Here is an 18,699-nt window from a genome sequence, read left to right on the forward strand (position 1 = left end):
CTTTTCAGGGATAACATAAGACACAAACAAATACATCTTCAATCTATGCTGTTGATGGTAGAAAATGGAACAGAGACAGCTTCTTAAGAAAAGCACCCTAAACAGAAAATGCATTTACAAATGAAATGTCTTCGGAAGGAAATCTTCACACATTTTACACATAATAGAAAATATTTTTTTTGAAAAATAATGCTGTAAAGATTAGGAAGGCACCCGTCAGGCATACTATTATTACAGAAATTGAAAATCAGCTTTCATACAGACAATGCGCAAATAGCTGAATAAAGGATATTGTTATTTTAGGAGACAGCTGTTAAGGAAAAAGGAGTTGGTAGGAACCAGCACTAGACACTAAGAAAAAGAAATAGCCTGATGTCAAAGTACTCACAGCTGCATCTTATATTTTCATATGAAATGAAAACACTGACAAAAAGTACAGGGATGGAAGATTATGTAAGCTTATGTATTTGGGGAGAAAAAACCCAAAAAAGCAAAAAAATTATGTAGTAATTCAAAAAGAAAAGAAGAGAACCAAAATGATATCTCCTTAACTCCCTACTATTAAGCAGGCACAGATAGAATTGTACACCACTGTGCACTGTATGATGAACAGCAGTGTGAAATGTACATTGAGGTGATTAGGGGATAAGTGACTTCAGAGCAAGTCTGAAGAATGTCTCTCCAGAACTAGATATAATCTTTTAAATCTCTTCTGTCAACTTTTTTATAGTTGTGCTGTCTCAAATCAATATATAAATGCATGCAAAAAAATGTGGACACCTGATGAGAATAAAGAATATATCCAAAGAGTTAAAGGTAAAAAACCAGCCCAATGCAGGAGCTGAGCATCACTACATAAAGCCTACATAGCCTCTGGGCTGAAAACTTTTGATCAGAGGGGTTAAGGTACAGACTTTCTTCACAGGAAGGCTGAAAGCAGCCTCTTTTTATTGGACTTACTTTTCTATTTGATTTTAATTGATTATGTTTGTTGAACTCATTCCTTTTGGGGACAATATACTATCTTATCTTTCTAAAAGGCATAGAAATGAGTTCAAGACAAAATAATCATTATTTTGTTAATTATAGGAAATAATTGCTATAATCTTCTAGCTTACTACCTTTTTCAAGTCAAAAATAAATACTCAGTACTATCAACTGCAAGCTGCAGATGCAGATGTAAGAAAATCCTCACAAGATTCAACCATACTGGTCCACCTTTCTTACTGACAATATCTTGCTTTTAGATAAGAGGATGCAGGCATGCTGCAAGATATACAGCTGAATGAAAAGCAAGTTGCAGCAGAGACAAGCTTAGCAAAAGCTCCAGCAGCTCCTGGTGGCTTGGGGAGGGATAACTATCAGCAGCTGACAACAAAGCTTTTGCTTGGTATTTCATCTGTGGTAGTACAAAAAGCCCAGATAGCAAATCTAAACTGAAATTGGGTCAACACATTTTGAGGAACAGAACAGAGAGCACAAGCACAGGACTTCAAGTGGGGCTTTCATACCAGATGCTGTATATAACTACACCCACATCCAGACAATACTCTCATCACATTTGGTGCTGCAGTGAAGTAATTTAAAATAATGATTTAAAAATTGTGAATTATCTTCTAGTAATCTTCAGATGCATGAAAAATACCTCAGACTACTGTAGGAGAGGCTTGGAGTCTTTTATTGCTATTGTAGTATCTATTGTGCTATGTCGGATGACACTCCCAGAGGTAAATACTCAAGTTTTTGAATTGTCTAATGAGTTCCAAAAGAATATGCCTATTTTCACTGAAAGTAGTTCAAAAAAGCAGAGATAAGAATTTATCAAAATTTAAGAGAATTTACCAAAAAAAAAAAAAAAACAAACAAACCAAATGAAACAGCACTGAAAAGATGTTTTCTACTGGTGTAAGAAGAAGAGGCAGTGGTGTTGCACAATGCGTAGCAAATATTTTTTCAATAAGATGGTAGGCAATGTGCTTGAAAAACAGGTTCAGAAAGCCATTGGCTTTCATATTAATATCTTGGAAGCACACCCTTGCATACAAAATCTGACCAGAAACTGCAGAGAAAGGCTGATTTACTGAGAACTTCAGCAAGTAAGGCACGGTAGCTGAATAGAGGATTTTTCCCTCAAAATTTTTTACAGTCCAAGACAGGTTGTTTCTTGGGCTAACCATGGCAGAACCAAACTTCATGTCTGAGTGTTTCCTCCCACAACCAGCTAATTTTCAATCTTTCTCAATTATAGAAAACCAGGTTTAACAATAAAGAAGTATAAAGAATTCAAAATATATGCACTTGCACTTGAAACTGTTATCTCAAATTCACACAACACCACCTTGTAAAACCGTGTTTTTCAGATAGGTGATTCAAATCAGCCTGATGTACTACAGCTTTCACAGTCCACCATAAGAGGAGTCTCTGATCAGTGTAAAAAAATATCTGGATCAGTCTAATTTGGAGTTTACTTATTTTTAGTGTTGATTTTTAGAGTTTCTGTTTTCCAAGGAAAATATTTCTTTTCAACCCCAAAAGCCCTACTCATACAGTCAGCACTTGTGGGAGGTCTCATCTTGGCCAAGTATGTGCCGTGTCACTGACATTCATACAGCAGTAAATCTCACCAGGACTTTGGAAGGGAGATCTTTACATGGTCTACAGCCTGTGAGCTGTCTGTTTTTAGACAAGAGAAAGGCAAAAACACAGGCTCAACCTCCAGAAAGAAGCTGGGAACGTTTTTGCTCAAACTGTCTACCACTCCAGTCAGGCAAAGCAGGATTTTTGGTGAGTCATAGTGATGCGAGCTGTAGTTGAACAAGTAATCTGAAAGACATCGTTACTAATAACAAAAAGCAAATACTATCAAATGACGTTTTCCATGGCAACTAGCCTAGTCACAGAAAATCCACAATATTTCAAGTTGAAATACAACTGAGCCACAGAATACACTTTTACAGTGTAGTCTACGAAGTGACAAATAGGTGTAGAAATGCATACAAAAGACACAGAGGATTCTGATCAGTTCATTAGAAACACCAAACCACTTCTGTGGTTTGGTCAGAAAACTCCTTTCTTCTATAGCTGGAGTATCTTTCCTCCAAATATATTTCCTGACAGAAAATATGGGAATGAGGCAATGGGAAGAAGGCAAATGCAAGTGAGCACAGACAAGTAAACCAAAATTTACAAAATTTCTTAATATTGCTGTTCTAAAATGAGGTCAACCAAAAATTGCTGCCTCAAGCACCCTACACTAGAACTCAGTAGTATTAACTCCCAGCATCATGCAATTACTGCTTATTATTCTGGTCCTCTTATGTGAAAAATCTCATGATCTAGTGAAATGTTTTTGGAGTCTACTTTCTACCATTTTTCATAACCTTATGGGTTTACTATTATTTTAAGCTGAGAACATCACTGTGGACCTTCTTCAGCCCCTTTTACTACAGACTTGCTTATGGCTGATCTGTGCTTTTGAGAGAACTGATGAAATCAGACTTTCAGCTGAATATAAGGACTATCAGTGTTCAAGCTTTCCCACTTCTTTTCCTCAAGTCTGTCTTTCATACTTCTAAAGTTTACTCTTTTTATTTGATTTTCTGTGTTTGCACCCACTATTTGCGTTGTGGATAATCTTTCTTCTCATACATTTTTGGCATTTCCTGCTGGTAGATCTACATAAAGAATCGTCATTTAATTTTTAAGACAGTGGTCCAAGATAAACATCCTAACTCATCATGTTCTCAGCCTACCATGCTGATTTGCTTACAAGATGCTTAGTGCTTTATGTTTTGCATTTATTATTCTTTCTGTTATGACAATTCTATGCTGTATTGTGTTCTGGAATTAGCTGTCAGTGAAACAGGATTGTAACTGTGTCTAACCCCATAGTCAAGGCAAATTGCAAAGCAATTGCAATACTTGCACCCTAAGCCTCAACCTGTCATCACTGCTGTTCTTGTCATTGTTTTTCCTTTTCCTGTCATTGGTAAGTCTGTTGGTATTGCAATTTGAGATTTGTACTGTTCTCTAAGGCCTCCATCCATACTCCTACCTTCAAGAACTAAATGCACAAACAAATGTGGAAACAAAACTAGAGTCATCATCAGACCAAAAAATAAAAAGCTAAAAGTCTAACCCTAAGTCTATTTTGGACTTATTCTGGACTCCATGTTAAGGCCCCACATTTGTTTCCGTTCCCTGGTCTATAAAGGTCTAAAAGATTGCTTAAAGTCCTCTTGGAGCTGAGTGAGTTAACATTTCTAACATTTATTTCTCCCTTTGTTCTTTTTCACAAACTGTATGCAACCAAATCTATTCATTATTCAGAATGATTCACAATTTCCTTCAGTGACTAATTCTTAACCAACCCATAAATCTCAAACACTGAAGGAATAGTGCTGGAATCAAATGTGCTGTCTGGAAATCTTTTCCAGGTTGGCTGACTCTATAAGCCAATCAATAAGAAAAGACAAAAGAATCTCAAATTTTATAGAATTTTTTTGGTGGAGTACAAGATCAGAATGCTGAGTTTTTGTGGCATGACTAAGTAATTAGTATATTATTACAATTCACTACAGATATGATCCTCCTTTGCCAGACAACCTCTACCCTAAAGCAAGGTGTAAGATTTTTTTGGTGAAATTTCCATCTGAAAATTATAAACCCATGACACTTAATCTTGAAATGAAATAACTGAAAGTGAAAACTACACAGATTCCAACCAATATTTTTAGAAGAACACACCCTCAGGAACAAACCAACAGATTTATTCAACACAGCATTTTCCCCCTAGCTATCAATGAATCAGCTAAGGCCAGATGCTGCAGTCCTGTCTTGCTCCAGATCAAGCAGACACCACTCCACCAACCATTAGCATCCCAACAGGTTTCTGAAAGTATGCTGCTTTCTAAGATGATGCTAAGATGGAATCTCTACAAGTCTGATGGAGGACAAAGTCAGAATTCACAATGACCTTGGCAGACAAAAAACACAGTCTCAAGAAAAACAAAAAAGAAAGAGAGGATGCAGTTCAGTTAGTTTATTGTACCACTCTGTACCTTGGGGGAAATAACCATTTTCACAAACAGGAAAAAAACAGATGGCAAAGGACTGACAAGGTAATAGATCTTCAAGACAGATCCCAGGAACTATAATAGACTATGAATGAGCAGTGAGATTCTACTAGAAAAAAAAAATTTTGAAGTCAAATATTAGACAAAAACTTAAATGGCAAAAACATTATCAGACACCATAATTTTTCCATTCTACTCAGCACTACTAAAACTAGAGTTAAATGCCCAGTTTTATATACTGCACTTCAAAAAAATCTTGTGTATCAAATTGGAGACAATCCAGAGTAGAGAAAAAAGAATGATGAGGCAACTGCAAAACACAAGCAATTAAGTAAGATTGAAGTAATTGGGTTTGTTTGGTCTAAAGTTTAAAAGATTACATTAGCCAGGGGTGCTGAAGGGTGGAGAAGGACAAGGCTTGAGAGAAAATGATGACAGTCTTTAAATATTTAAGAGGCTTCTTCAAATGGGAAAGAAAAAAATCATATACGCTCTTGTCTTTGGTGCCAACAACAACAACAACCAAAAAAAAAGCTTCTGTTGTAATAAGAGAAACTGAAATTAAGTTTCATTAAAAAGAATTTATAAAGTTAAAAGAGGAAAGTACTATGACAGATATCAAAGGGATAGGATTTCTAACTGAAAAACAATGGCTTTTGAAAGAACAAATGAAACCAATACCTGTCTAGAGTAAATGAACTTCTTTAGTCCTTTACAGCCTTCTTTTCTCTCACCATGATCATCTGTGCTACACAGACAATCTCTTGTAGCCTCAAAAACTGGTTTCACTAGAGTTCTGCACCTGTCATATATTTGCAAGTATTTAGCTACTTATTACGCACTTAGGCAAATTACATTTTAAAAAATCATTAAAAATGTAATAAAAGAAATGCAATATGTCTTTCTGAAGAAAATAGGAGCATCAGCTAATTAAGTCAATGTTTAAGACATCTACTTTTATTCCCTTTGCCTATACAGTTATCACAAGTTGCATGCTATGCTCAGTCTGTAATGAGATTTGTAATAAGGTACATTTCTCAGGGTGATTTGATATGTGAACATATAAAACCTAGCCTCTTACTTTGACATACTAGCCCCCTCAAAAGTTCATGCCTCAGTAAGTCTTTCATCATAAATGAATTCTCAATCCACTCCCATCCCTCCAGAAAAAAAAAAAAAAGCAAAAAACATCTTTTTATGGAAAAAAACCACCTTTCTGACATTTTTAATGCATAACTCCTTCCTGAGACAGATTATTATTTACTCCTGTACCAAGAAAATTGGCAGTGGTATTCTTTATACCCAATGTCATGTAATGACAAAGTTCAAGGAATAGAGAAGACATTACTGGCTTGGAAAATTGTCATGACAGCCACCAAACACAAATCTTTTATCTGTTCCTTAACAGGGACATGCTGGATGGAAAATAAAGAAAAGAAGTCTCAAGCGTCCAATAAATCTTTTATAGCATGTCAACTAAGTCACCTTGGCAAGAACTGAGGAGATCAGAGCTCTATTGCTGATTCTGACAGCAATCAAACTATCTTGATCAATATCCTTCACAGCCCTGATTTTCTTCTTGTATTTCATTAATGCAGATTACACAAATCCATTGGAATATTTTTTCTACAGGTATGTAAAGTGAAAAATCAGGTTAGTTTTGACTTCAGCCAGGCACTGCAGTAAGGCCTGAATAATTAATAATTGATTGAATAATTAATTTTATGGTATACAGAGATCCTTGTGAAGATATATAAGTAGTGATCTCCAGTGGATACCAAAAATTAACAGCACTGACTATTCTTTAAATCAAAAACAACAGGAAAATGTCAACATGGCTAAACTGCATGACAAGCAGAAAGAAAGAATTATTGACCAGTGTTCACAAGAACCTATAGGTCTCCTGGATTAAATATTGATAATACTTTCTACAGACAAACACAGTCATAACTATTTTTTCAGAAGATGTTAATAGATCAATACTTATTTCATAGATACTTGTTATGCTAATCTGTTTGCCATCATATTCATTCAGGAATATATATTTATCAGCCTTACAGGAATGCACTACTTAGTAATACTCAGTATATATGATATATTCTATATTTAATTTATAAATTGCTTCTTTTGTAAAGCTATTTAAAAAAAAAAAAGACAAAAAAGAAAAATAAAAGGACCTAATTGCCAGCAACTTTTAGCCATGATTCACCCCTTATTAGGGAGGGAAAACGCAAATAGTCATTGGGAAAGACAGAACAGCAGCTTCAAGATCTGACAGACTGAATAAACCTCCCACTGAAACTGGGAGCTTGCACAAACTTATAAAAGACAAGGAATTCCCCGTTAAAGCTTAAACTCTTTTGCCACTAGTAATCACATGAAATTGTTTCAACAAGACATAGCCTGTGACACAGAACAACACACAATTTTTGATTATGCCCTACTTTTGTTTGTACACTTGTCTTAATTCTGAAGAGGATCACCACTTATTCTCTAGTTTCTAAGAGGCTAAGAAACTGAAAAAGTTTAGAGTATCCACTGCATAACTTCTCTTTGGAGCCTCCCACTTCAATCTGGTCTGTTGGCTTCAGGGCATACAGAGACACGTTCACTGTTCTTTGAATAATGACTTTGACCATCAGAAGTAGAGTCAATAGAAATAAGATCATCATCTTTCACAGCTGCAGGCTTAGAGTAAATGCTGCCTTTTCAGCCATCCCTATGTTCTCTTGTCCTCAAGAAGCCAAATAACGTCAGAATTGATAAAATAAGAATAGCTGCCTTCCTCTTACAGCCACCAACTCATGAAGACTATACCAATCCAAAGGATTCATAAGATGGCAAAGAAATAATTGGAGGGTTTTTTCTGGAGGAAGAAAATGATACTTAAAAAAATTACAGTAAGATAGTCTTACGGTTTTTTTAAAAGTAATTTTTCATCTTTTTGAGAAGTTATTTCTTTTCAGTGCTTACTTTAGTCCTTTTTTACATTCAGATTGAGGAATAAATTACATATAGAGGCTTGGGAGTTGGTCAATGAGACTGAAAAATTCCTGCCAGGCTGGAGGAAGTAAGGGCTCCATTTTGAGTTCTATCTCCTTTAATTCAATGCTTTGTGATGAACTCATAATACATTATTTTTCTAATTCCTTCATGCACTTTTTTGCCCCTAGTTCTGCAACTAACTTACAGCTTCTGTGAATACATATTAGTCAGGACCAGAGCCACCCCCACTCACTCTAGGTGGTTTCAATTCAATGGTTCAATTCCAAGTGCCACTTACTAAAAGGTCAGGATAATAAGGTGCATCTAGATATAAGTATTAGATCCTAAAGACTTGATTTCTTCTCTGTTCTTATAATTTATTTGTATAATACTGTAGAACATTTAAAAGTTACATGGTTCTGTTGTATCTTCAAGGTATAGAAAAGTGATTGGCATTCTCTGTCTTTGTAACAGCCCTAATTGTGACTTTTACTGTAACTAATATGATTGTTATCCTATTTATTTCCATTAGCATTGCTTCTAATTATTATTTGTTATTGCTTCTAACAGTACTATTATTTGACTGCAGTTGTCAGACAAATCATCCAAAAAGTGCTTGTGAAGGAAGGCAAAGGCAAAGAGGAAACAGAATTTCACTCTGGACCATACAGAATTTGGAGATCCCTTGGAAAAAGCTTTTGATTTAGTGTGGATTCTTTGCTTTTTTTTTCCTCTGCCAGGGTCAGGATTGAAGGCCCTTGAGACGATAGTTCATGCTCAGACTCCGGTGTTTATTGTTTCTTATCTATGTAACAGCCTCACAGCTGTGAGTTCTGCAGTCTTTCTGAAGGCACAAAATGGCTAACAATCTCTTGTTACAAGGTCTTTTAAGACTAAACTATCCAATTAAGAACTGACACCTAGATTATTTTCCCTTTTAACCCAATAACTGTTCCCTCAAACCCCGCAATGCAGACTTTTCGGTCCAATCACAAAATACCACCCAAATCCATGAAGAAGAAGGAAGAAGAAGGTGAAGAAGAACAACATGCCTCTGCCCTCCATCTTGCTTCATATTTATTTCTATATTCTAAAACCCCAAACTCTAAGTTTTCCAGCCTGTGGTATTACACACTTCTAACCGTAATCCCCATACTATTAATAAATTTTGGAAGCCTTTTCCACAGCCTCAGGTCAAAGGCAGTGCTCTCTTGTGAGTCTATGCCTCTCAGCACAGAAAGTTTAAAAATTCTCAGCATCCAGGGTTCCAACAATTAAGTATTTGTGCAACAGAATCTCCGCACAGCACACCTCTGCAAGACACTCACCCCGAGTCCTCATAAATCATGTTCCCCGTTATGTACAGCATAGAAGATGAAAAGAAGCTTCCTTGCTAATCTAAACAGTGGAGGAAATGTCCACAGCTCCATGAGACAAAAACAGCTAAGTGACCTTTTCTTCTTGAAAGTTTGCTGCCATGCTGAGTACCTACAACTCTGGAAACACAGCCATAATGTCTGTGATTAAACTAAAAGCAAAAAACGAAGCAAAAGCCAGCTGAAGACACTGAGAACCTTCTGCTGGGTGACAGAGAGATGCACAATCTGACATATTCCAGCCTTCAGCAGACAAAGACTGCATGCAGGCCAGCATGCAGAAATGTTACATGTCGACAGAGCACAGTTCTTCAGATTTCATCTCAACCCTGTTAAGCAACTGAGATCTGTAATGTGGGCTGAATGGATACATTTGATCTAAAGGAGAATAGCACACTTGTGAATAGAGGCATTTAAGCCAGTAGAACGAAATTCATGGGCTATTTCCATTATCTCTGTGTATGCTTTGTAATCTGTTGCTTATCAATACCCTCATCAGACTTACTCCACCTTAAAAACAAACACCAAAATCTACTTGGCAGAAGTAAACACATGCCAATATCTTTGAATTTAAACTGTAAGCCAAGAACTAAATATGAACATTAAGAAGCAGCTTTCATTAAGTTGTCTATTTAGAGTACTTTGTGAACAATTCAACAACCCTAGTATTAAAACTTTCTAATAGATCATGCTTCAGTTGTAGTTTTTTTCAGCTACTCATCACAGTTCTTTAGACCATTTCATTTAACAACTTAGCTGTACTCAGCTCACTTTTAAATTGCTCATGGAGCTCCTTCTGTGTTTCTATTCTTGCCCTCAGTTTACAACAAAATTAATTTTCTGTTCTAATTGCAGGAAATTTAGTATTTCTCTTACAAGCATTAGTATTTCTGCATTATAAGTAGCAAAAAGCACACAGGACTAAAGACCAGACAAGATATTTCAAAAGCCTCAAGAATCTGCAATGTTGTGTTTTCATTGGCTTCTCTAAACCATCTGAGCCAACAGTGAGATATTTTAATGGATATTAAAAGAGGAATCAGGTCTCAGATGTACCACTAGATTTTATCTTGTTTAGTATTCAGGCCTAGGTTTAAAGCCTAATCAGCATCAGGATTTGTGTTTGGCTTCAGCAGAATCAAAACTTTACAATGGTGCTTTGAAGTTTTGCAGTTAAACTTGTGGTTTAGCACTGTGAAAATCTCAGCTCTGTTCTGCTCAGCTCAACTCAATTCCTGTCTGAGCTCCAGCAAGCCCCTGAGCTGCCCTCTACCTTGGCACACCGCCTGGTTTGAAACAGAGTCCGCCTTGTTTGTTCAGTACAAATTCCTGAAACCCAAGATTCCCACTGTGTGTTTTCCATCACAAGGGGACCCTGATGTTGGTTGAAGCCTCATAAATCTAAAAAAAAATGCATATACTCCTGAACAGTGAAATCTTACAGACATGTTGTCCTTGTAAGGTATTAGCTTAGAGTCATAACCAGAAAAAGACGTCTCTCTGAGTTTAGGTAGAAGTAGAAATAGAGTGTACAAGTGACTATGCAACCAGAGATATGAATCCTTCAATTCAACTAAAATTAGGAAGGGGGCTTACCTCTCAAGTTCCCAGTTTAGAATATTTCTATTTTAAAATGCAATCTTTCAGTACTATTGTTAACTAAGACAAGAAACCGCATTTCTGTCTTATAAATATCACTCGAAGTGTGTGTTACTACCTTGGAAAAAAAAAGGGGGGGAAATAGAAAAAGGAAAAAATAAAACAACCCAGATGTTTTAATTTTATAGTGTTAAATGTAGGTTTGGGAGGAGGAAAAGCTATAGCCTCATTGATTATGTTTTTAAGATGCCATATGTAAGTGATTATAGCAACATATCCTGAAGATCATTTCCTCATTAAAAAACTGTTCTCTGCTTTTAGCCTGTTTCAGGTTTAGAACACCAACAATTTCCTCTACAGCTGATAAAGCCATGGTTTCAGGATATGAAGAATGAAAATATTCAGTCAAGAAGGTATTATATCTAAATTCTTCATGTTGGAATTAATAAATTGTAAAGTAAGAGGAGGAAGTTGATAGTAAAAGTAATTCCTTGAAGCTAGCATTGAAATTCAGACTTTGTCACTCCACTAAGTCAGTAAAAACTTTCTGATACACTTAAAGAAAAATATACTGCCTGAAAGTTGAAAGACTAGCAAAGGGGGAAATAATTACAATACAGCAGGAAGTAGATCCTCAACTTTTCTGGATCATCTGTAAACCTCTTCAGTACTGCTATCTCCACTACAAAAGTGGAGGAAATGTCTAAGTAAGGTTAATCAACTCAGACAAGGCTGAGAAGTGTTACATGGAGTCTTAGGTTGGAGACAAACACATGACACAACACCATGGGTCATCAGCAAACAGCAGTGAGTTTAATGTGGCTGCCCCTTTTATAGGGACTTTGGATTTCCCAGGCTCAGATACTTGATTGTTTGGGACCTCTCTCCACTCTCTGCTCAGTGGTGTATCAGGGTTGGCTGGGGTCTCTGCTTGCGTTTGAATCCAACCTATCCCCACCTTATCTGGGGACTTGTTTTCTCCTAGGTTGGTTGAGTTTAGCGGGCAGCTCCAGACCAGCTGCAATACGACAGAGAAGATGCAGAAATAGACTTTATGGCATCTAATTGTCTGTCAGCTCTTCTATATATTTGATGTTATATCCCCTTAGTCGAAAAATTGCCTGACACCACTGACCTTGACAGAAAACACTAAAGTTCTTGAGAAGCATTTCAAAGCAGCCTTCACACTGCTCTTAGGTATCTTGAGGATGCCATGGCAAGAACCTTAAGCACTAGAATTTCATGCCAACAAGTTAGACTTGTGACAATAAGGATAAAAATGTAGATAGTTACTGTTCAGGTTAGCTGAAAAAATTAGCTCAAGTACATGATGTTTACCCCAGCTTTACTCTCAGGGCTGTTAATTCAAGTTTTCCTTGGCAGATAGCCTGGAGAAGCACAGGACTCAGTTCCCACAGCAAATTAATGTCTCTATGATACATTTGTGGGGATGTTACTGGAGTATTTCAACCAAGCAGTTGAGAAAACCACCTCACAGGTAAAAGAATAGCTCTAGTTTTCAGCACTGCAGAAGATGCTGCACTGCACACAATGCTGACTGAGTCATTTCTAGGAAATCAAACCCAGAATATCTGGCACCAAAAATAGCAGCTCAACAGAAGCTCACACAGCATCAAACATCTTTCAGTGGTAGCCTCAATCCTGACTAAAACCTTTGGACAGTACCAAGCCGCCGTAACTGAAAAGGGGTATACTCCTCAATAAGGCAATATGGAAAAACCTATAGGAAACTTTGTGAAAAGATAAAGCATATGAAAAGTCTAACAAGAGTTGGAATTAGATTAAATTTGTGGCAAACTATTCTTTGTGTCACAGGGGATCATCAGTAAGGGATCTTGATATCAGGGATCTGTATGCTGCTGATTGAAAGAAATTATGATTGGAGTAGTTGAACTACTCCAATCAGTCTAAGAAAAATCCAAGTGCTAGAAAAAATCCAAGAGCAGACCCATCATGGAGTTGCCATCTGAGAGTTCCTTGGGCTGAGGTTCAACTGACTTCTCAATTGCATAAAGGGCCTGGTAAGCTTCTGATGAACATGACAAAAGTCACCTAGGAAATAAAATAGCCAACAAGTCATCTGTGAACTGTGACCATGACTGTTTTTGCACAGTTACATGGTGGCAATAAATCATTGCATCAATGTAGTCACTAGTTAACTTCGTACCTACTTTGCAGCAGCATTTCAAATCTCAGCTTAAGAGTTTTAACACTCCAACAGGTAAAGGGAAAGGTTCAGGCCTTTTTCACCAACCATTTTTTTGCATGATTCCTAAGACCATTCTCTGTGACACAACAAGACTGTAAATGTAATTCCAAATGGTGAAGAACTGAAAAGGTTAGAGAATATTTGCAAATCTAAATTTTAAGCTCAATTAAATGAATTGGTTCATTGGGCTTTATTACTAACAAACACCTAAATACAAATTTGCTTGTGTAGACAAACAAATTTAAAAGGCAATAAAAAAAAAGAGGAGAAATAAAAACTTATGACTGCACATTAAACACCTTCCTCCCGGTCAAAAACAAGGATGGAAATTACTCTGCAGTTCTTTGCACAGTTTCACTAGTCCTAATTTTTAATTAGTCAGTTTATGCTTAAGCCACAGTATCTCTTTCCAATTTATATAGCAGTATGTCTGAAATTTCAAGAATGCCATTTCCTGTTGCTACTCCAAGTTGCAATAGGAGTTTTGGTAGGAAAAAATCAAGATGCATTAGAAAGTCAATGACTTACCAAGTAAACTCAGAAAATGCCTTCTCCACCTGCCTACACACATGGATTAATTTTTATTTGCTTTGCTATTCCTATTTTCTTGTACATGCATAGAGACTACACTAAATGTAATCTAGCCTTTTTCATTGCAAACCCTGTAAAGAGGCAAACTTCTGAGGTGAGAGAAAAAAAACAAGCTTGAGAATTTTTGAGACCACTTTTAAAAATATTAAAACCATTTCAGAATTTTATTTCCAACTTATTGAGAATGGTATGAAAAGAAAAAAATTTACAAAACTATGCCCAAAGTCAATTTGCTGATCTGTGATATATCTAATCTTTGTTTCTCTCTGTGTCACCTAGTTATATAAATTAATACAGGCAGATCTGACTTTCATGTCATTTTCTGCTCAGATAAGACAAATCCCTTCTTGGAAATATTCTAAACATTTTCACTACTCACTTATAAAAGAGTGGGGGAGGAAGAAAAGTAGATTAATAGTAACATTGAAGGTGCACATGGTACACTGGCACAGAAGGTGCTTGAGGCTGACTGCACTCTCTGATCTTGACAGCATAAGTGGGAATTATTAACCCTCAATCTCTGGATAATCTCCTCATAGTAAGGCACATGTCATCACCTGCATGTATGTTTCAGAAGTCTGCTTGAAAATTCTAGAACTTGAGGGCAAAGGTGCTGTGTATGGACTGGAGATGAGGAACATTAGATTTAGACTAGGATGGTTTTCATATTTCTGCAACCTCCCTAGGAAGTCTGAAGTATCAGAGTGAGAAATATCAAACTAAGGATGATTGCATTTCTCCTGAATTTGTATCCAGCTGTAATGAAGCTTTCAGAGGCACCTTCAGGAAGAAGCCCAGGATTCAAAATTGTCTGTTTAGACCTTCCAGTTTCCTTCCAGAGGTCACAGTCAGGAGCCCTCATCCATGAGGGCTTTGGCAACCACAGAGGAATACCTCTGAAAAGATATTCTTTGCAAAACTGTATGTGCCTTTCAGAAACCTTAGACAGTCTCAGCTTCACTGCCTGGAGAAACAGCTCAGGTGTCCCTCAAGACTGCACAGAAATGTTAGTTATACAAACACCTGGCCAGATTCTTCTGTGAATGAAACTGCAGTGAAGGCAAAAAAGAGAACAATTTAATTGCTTGTCTGCTAACAGGAAAGGAAGGCTACAAAGAGAAGAGGAGGCTGGATAGTGATAGCTTTATGTTTTCAAGAGATGAACAAAAGAGGAACAAGCCTTCTGGCCTCTGAGCTTCTGAGTGTTTCCCAAGGTACAGAGATCTCACTGAGGAGAACAGGTGAAATAAAGAGCCTACAGGACAGAAAACCAATGAAAGTAATTTAATTTGTTCAAAAGTTCTGCAGATCCACCATTTTATCTGAAAACAAATTATTTTGAAATGCAAAAGGAGAAATCAGGAAAAAAGAAGGCATTTAAATTGAATTAAGCTACCAAAGAGTATGAAAACCATGAAAGATGGCATAGCTCAGAAAACTCTGCAGGAGGAGTCTGTCAAACTGCCATGATGAATGGGAATTGAACTTTGTCTCTTGATTCCAAATATATGATCCATCACAATCCTGGCCTGTCACCTCGTAAGGTCAAGAGTCTCTGTTAATTTTCTACCCCTCTTGGCTTCTAACATGGGTTTCTTGAATCAATGCTGTGTTTACCGAGGCACAAATGATAACCATCAAAACATCTTCACTCTGATAGGCTCATGTGTGTGATATGGAAGCCTAATTTGCTGGAAGTAAAGCTGTATAAAAGCTAACATTTAATAAAGTTCTCCTAGCTACATATAGACTATTAATACATTGTGGCTTCTGGGAAAGTGCAATCAAGAAATTAACAAAATTGTCTCTGCTCAAAAAGGAACAAAATGCTCATAATTCAAACAGGGGATAAATTGTTGTAAGATATAAAAAATAATCTTTTCCGAGCCTAAGTGTTCCAGCTGATTGCAATCTTGTATTAAACAGCTTTACATGGTGTATTGGGTTTTTGTGGCAAACCTTTTGTAGTAGGGGGGCTATAGACATGGATTCTGTGAGAAGTTTCCAGAAGCTTCCCCTGTGTCCAAGATGGACCCATCACCGGCCAGGGTCAAGCCCATCAGCAATGGTGGCAGTGCCTCCAGAACAATGCACTTACGAAGGGGGAAAAAAATGTGCAGCAGCAGTCACAGCCAGAGAACAGAGGAGTGAGTGAGTACACATGACAGCAAGAGCCCTGCAGACACCAAAGTCAGTGAGAAGGAGGGGCAGGAGGTGCTCCAGGGCTGGAGCTGGGATTCCCCTGCAGCCCCTGGTGCAGACCAAGGTGAAGCAGCTGTGCCCCTGCAGCCCATGTGGTTCCACAGTAGAGCAGAGATCCACCTGCAGCACATGGAGGACCCCACTCTGGAGAAGATAAATGTGCCTGAAGGAGACCATGACCCTGTGGGAAACCTGTGCTGGAGCAGGCTCTTGGCAGGACCTATGAAGAGAGGAGCCCAGATGGGAGCAGGTTTGCTGGCAGGACTTGTGACCCCACAGGAGACCCACTAGAGAGCAGCCTGATCCTGAAGGAAGGGATCCATGCTGTGGAAGGGATTCACACTGGAGCAATTTGTGGAGAACTGCAGCCTGTGGGAGCAGCTCACACTGGAGAAGTTCATGGAAGACTGTCTCCTGTGGCAGGGGCCCCACACTGGAGCAAGGGAAGACTGTTAAGAATCCTTCCCCTGATGAGGGAAGAGCAGCAGAGACAATGTGTGATTAACTGACTACCACCCCCATTGCCTTCCCCCTGTGTCAAGGTAGAGGAAAGCATGAATGAAGCTGAATCTGGGAAGAAGGGTGGGGAGAAGGTGCTTTAAGACTTAGTTTATACTTCTCATTATCCTCTGATTTGATTTGAAATAAAATAAACTAATTTCTCCAAGTTCAGCCTGTTTTGCCCCAATGGTAATTGGTGAGTGATCCCTCCCTGTCCTTATCACAATCCACAAGCCTTTGGCTCTACTTTCTGTACCCTGTCCAGCCAAGGAGCAGAGGGATAGAGTGTGCTGGTGACTAGCCAGGGCCAATCCACTACATACATGACAAAATATTGTTAAAACAGACAACTTAGTATTATTTTAAATAAATAAATCAGCTGCTCAACAGTAGCAGGCACGTCAGAGAACTAAATAGCAATGGCATTTTAAATTTATAAAATCATTTATGTTCCAGAGGGTCTCAAAACACTCGGAGAGCATTTTTTTGTTACAGCAGCTCCAAGGAAACCTCATACCCTTCATAAATAGCAACAAAGAAAACAGATCATAAGCAATTTCTGTGTATTTTGTAAATATTGGCATGTTTAGTTCTAAATAGCTTTAGTTGCACAGCTGTAAATTTAGTAAACACATCATAATCATGAAATACATAATGAGTAAAACCACTTAATTAGTATATCTCCCTCAGAAATTATTTACCTAATGAGATGTAATTGCAGTGAATACTGTTTAATTGGAACACAATTAGCATATGTTCCATACCATGGTACTTACTCATTACCAAGGACATTCTGTGGTGGTTAACCAGGTGTTAAAATCACTGCAAAATTTTAACTTTCCACGAGCTGATAACACAAGTTGCCAAAAAAGACAGTTTATGTGAACAGAATGTGATTTCTGTTCTTGCATTTCTATTCAATTATAGTATTTTCTGTCAGTTTTTTTTCCCTAATTCTAAAATCAGAGACTTAAAAACTGAATGCTAGGAAGTATTTGCAATTTCTTCCATTTGGGCAAACACTCTAAATTCCTACAGGCAATCACAGAACTTATTCACACAGTCATAAAAATTGCACATGCAAATGGAATACGGGTCCCTAGTCTTCACGGATGATTATTCTCAAAATATCTTATAACCACAAAAGCCACTTAATCAGGACTCCAGGATATCTAATTAGATTTCCCAATTACCAAAATAAAAATCCACCCCAAACCAGCTGTAAATCTGAGGGGAAAAAAAGAAACAAGATTGGCAGGCATGTTGCCTTACCCTCTCTGTGCCTGCAGCTGCTCTATGGCGAGCTGACAGCTGAGCAGTGCCACTGTTCCCTTAGAGGACTGTGATGGAGGAGACAAGGTGATGGTGTCACCAGTTCACCCAGTAAGGGGGCAGGGGCAAACCAGGCAAACACAATCCTGAACTAACAGGGCACTCACTGACAGCTGGAGGTGACATGTTTTTCTCATGAACTGCTAGAAGTTTAAGGACACATTGCCTCCAAAATGCATTTTGAATTCACATTTATTCATTTAGAGACAGAATCTTAGCCCATTTCTATGTTTTTACCAGCAGAATAAACATGAAAGAAACTGCACTGCAGAACAGTGCAGTTTCTTGCATGTTTAGTTGAACCCACTTGCCCATTCTCTCTGTTACACTACATGGTGATCTCAAAATAGCTTTCCAAAAGCTAAATGGAGCTATCAGAGCTCAAATGACCCTTATCTAGCACCGGGACCCCTATGGGTATGTCTGTGCCATGCATCTACTGCACTATAAGCAGTCATTGAGGACTCTCAAAGCAAAATCCTCACTCACATTGTCATGGCACTGGAATTCACCAGGTGTCTGGGACAACAATGCTCCAACCAGTTGCTCTGAGAACCACTGAGGTGCATATAGACCACTTCAGCTCATTATTGAACAGTGACAACAAATAAGACAACATGGGAAAGCCTTGACATATGAAATCTAACTTCACCAAGCTACATCTTTGACAGGGAGTATCAAGGGCAAAAGTTGGCATATTACCTGATAGACTCCATGGAGGGCTATTGCACAACTGGAGCAGGTGGTACATATCTGAGCCCACAGAAACAGAGCCACCACCATTGCCCTCGTCTCACCAAGTTCTTCT

Source organism: Agelaius phoeniceus, chromosome Z (genome assembly GCF_051311805.1).
Source record: "Agelaius phoeniceus isolate bAgePho1 chromosome Z, bAgePho1.hap1, whole genome shotgun sequence".
Classification (NCBI taxonomy): domain Eukaryota; kingdom Metazoa; phylum Chordata; class Aves; order Passeriformes; family Icteridae; genus Agelaius; species Agelaius phoeniceus.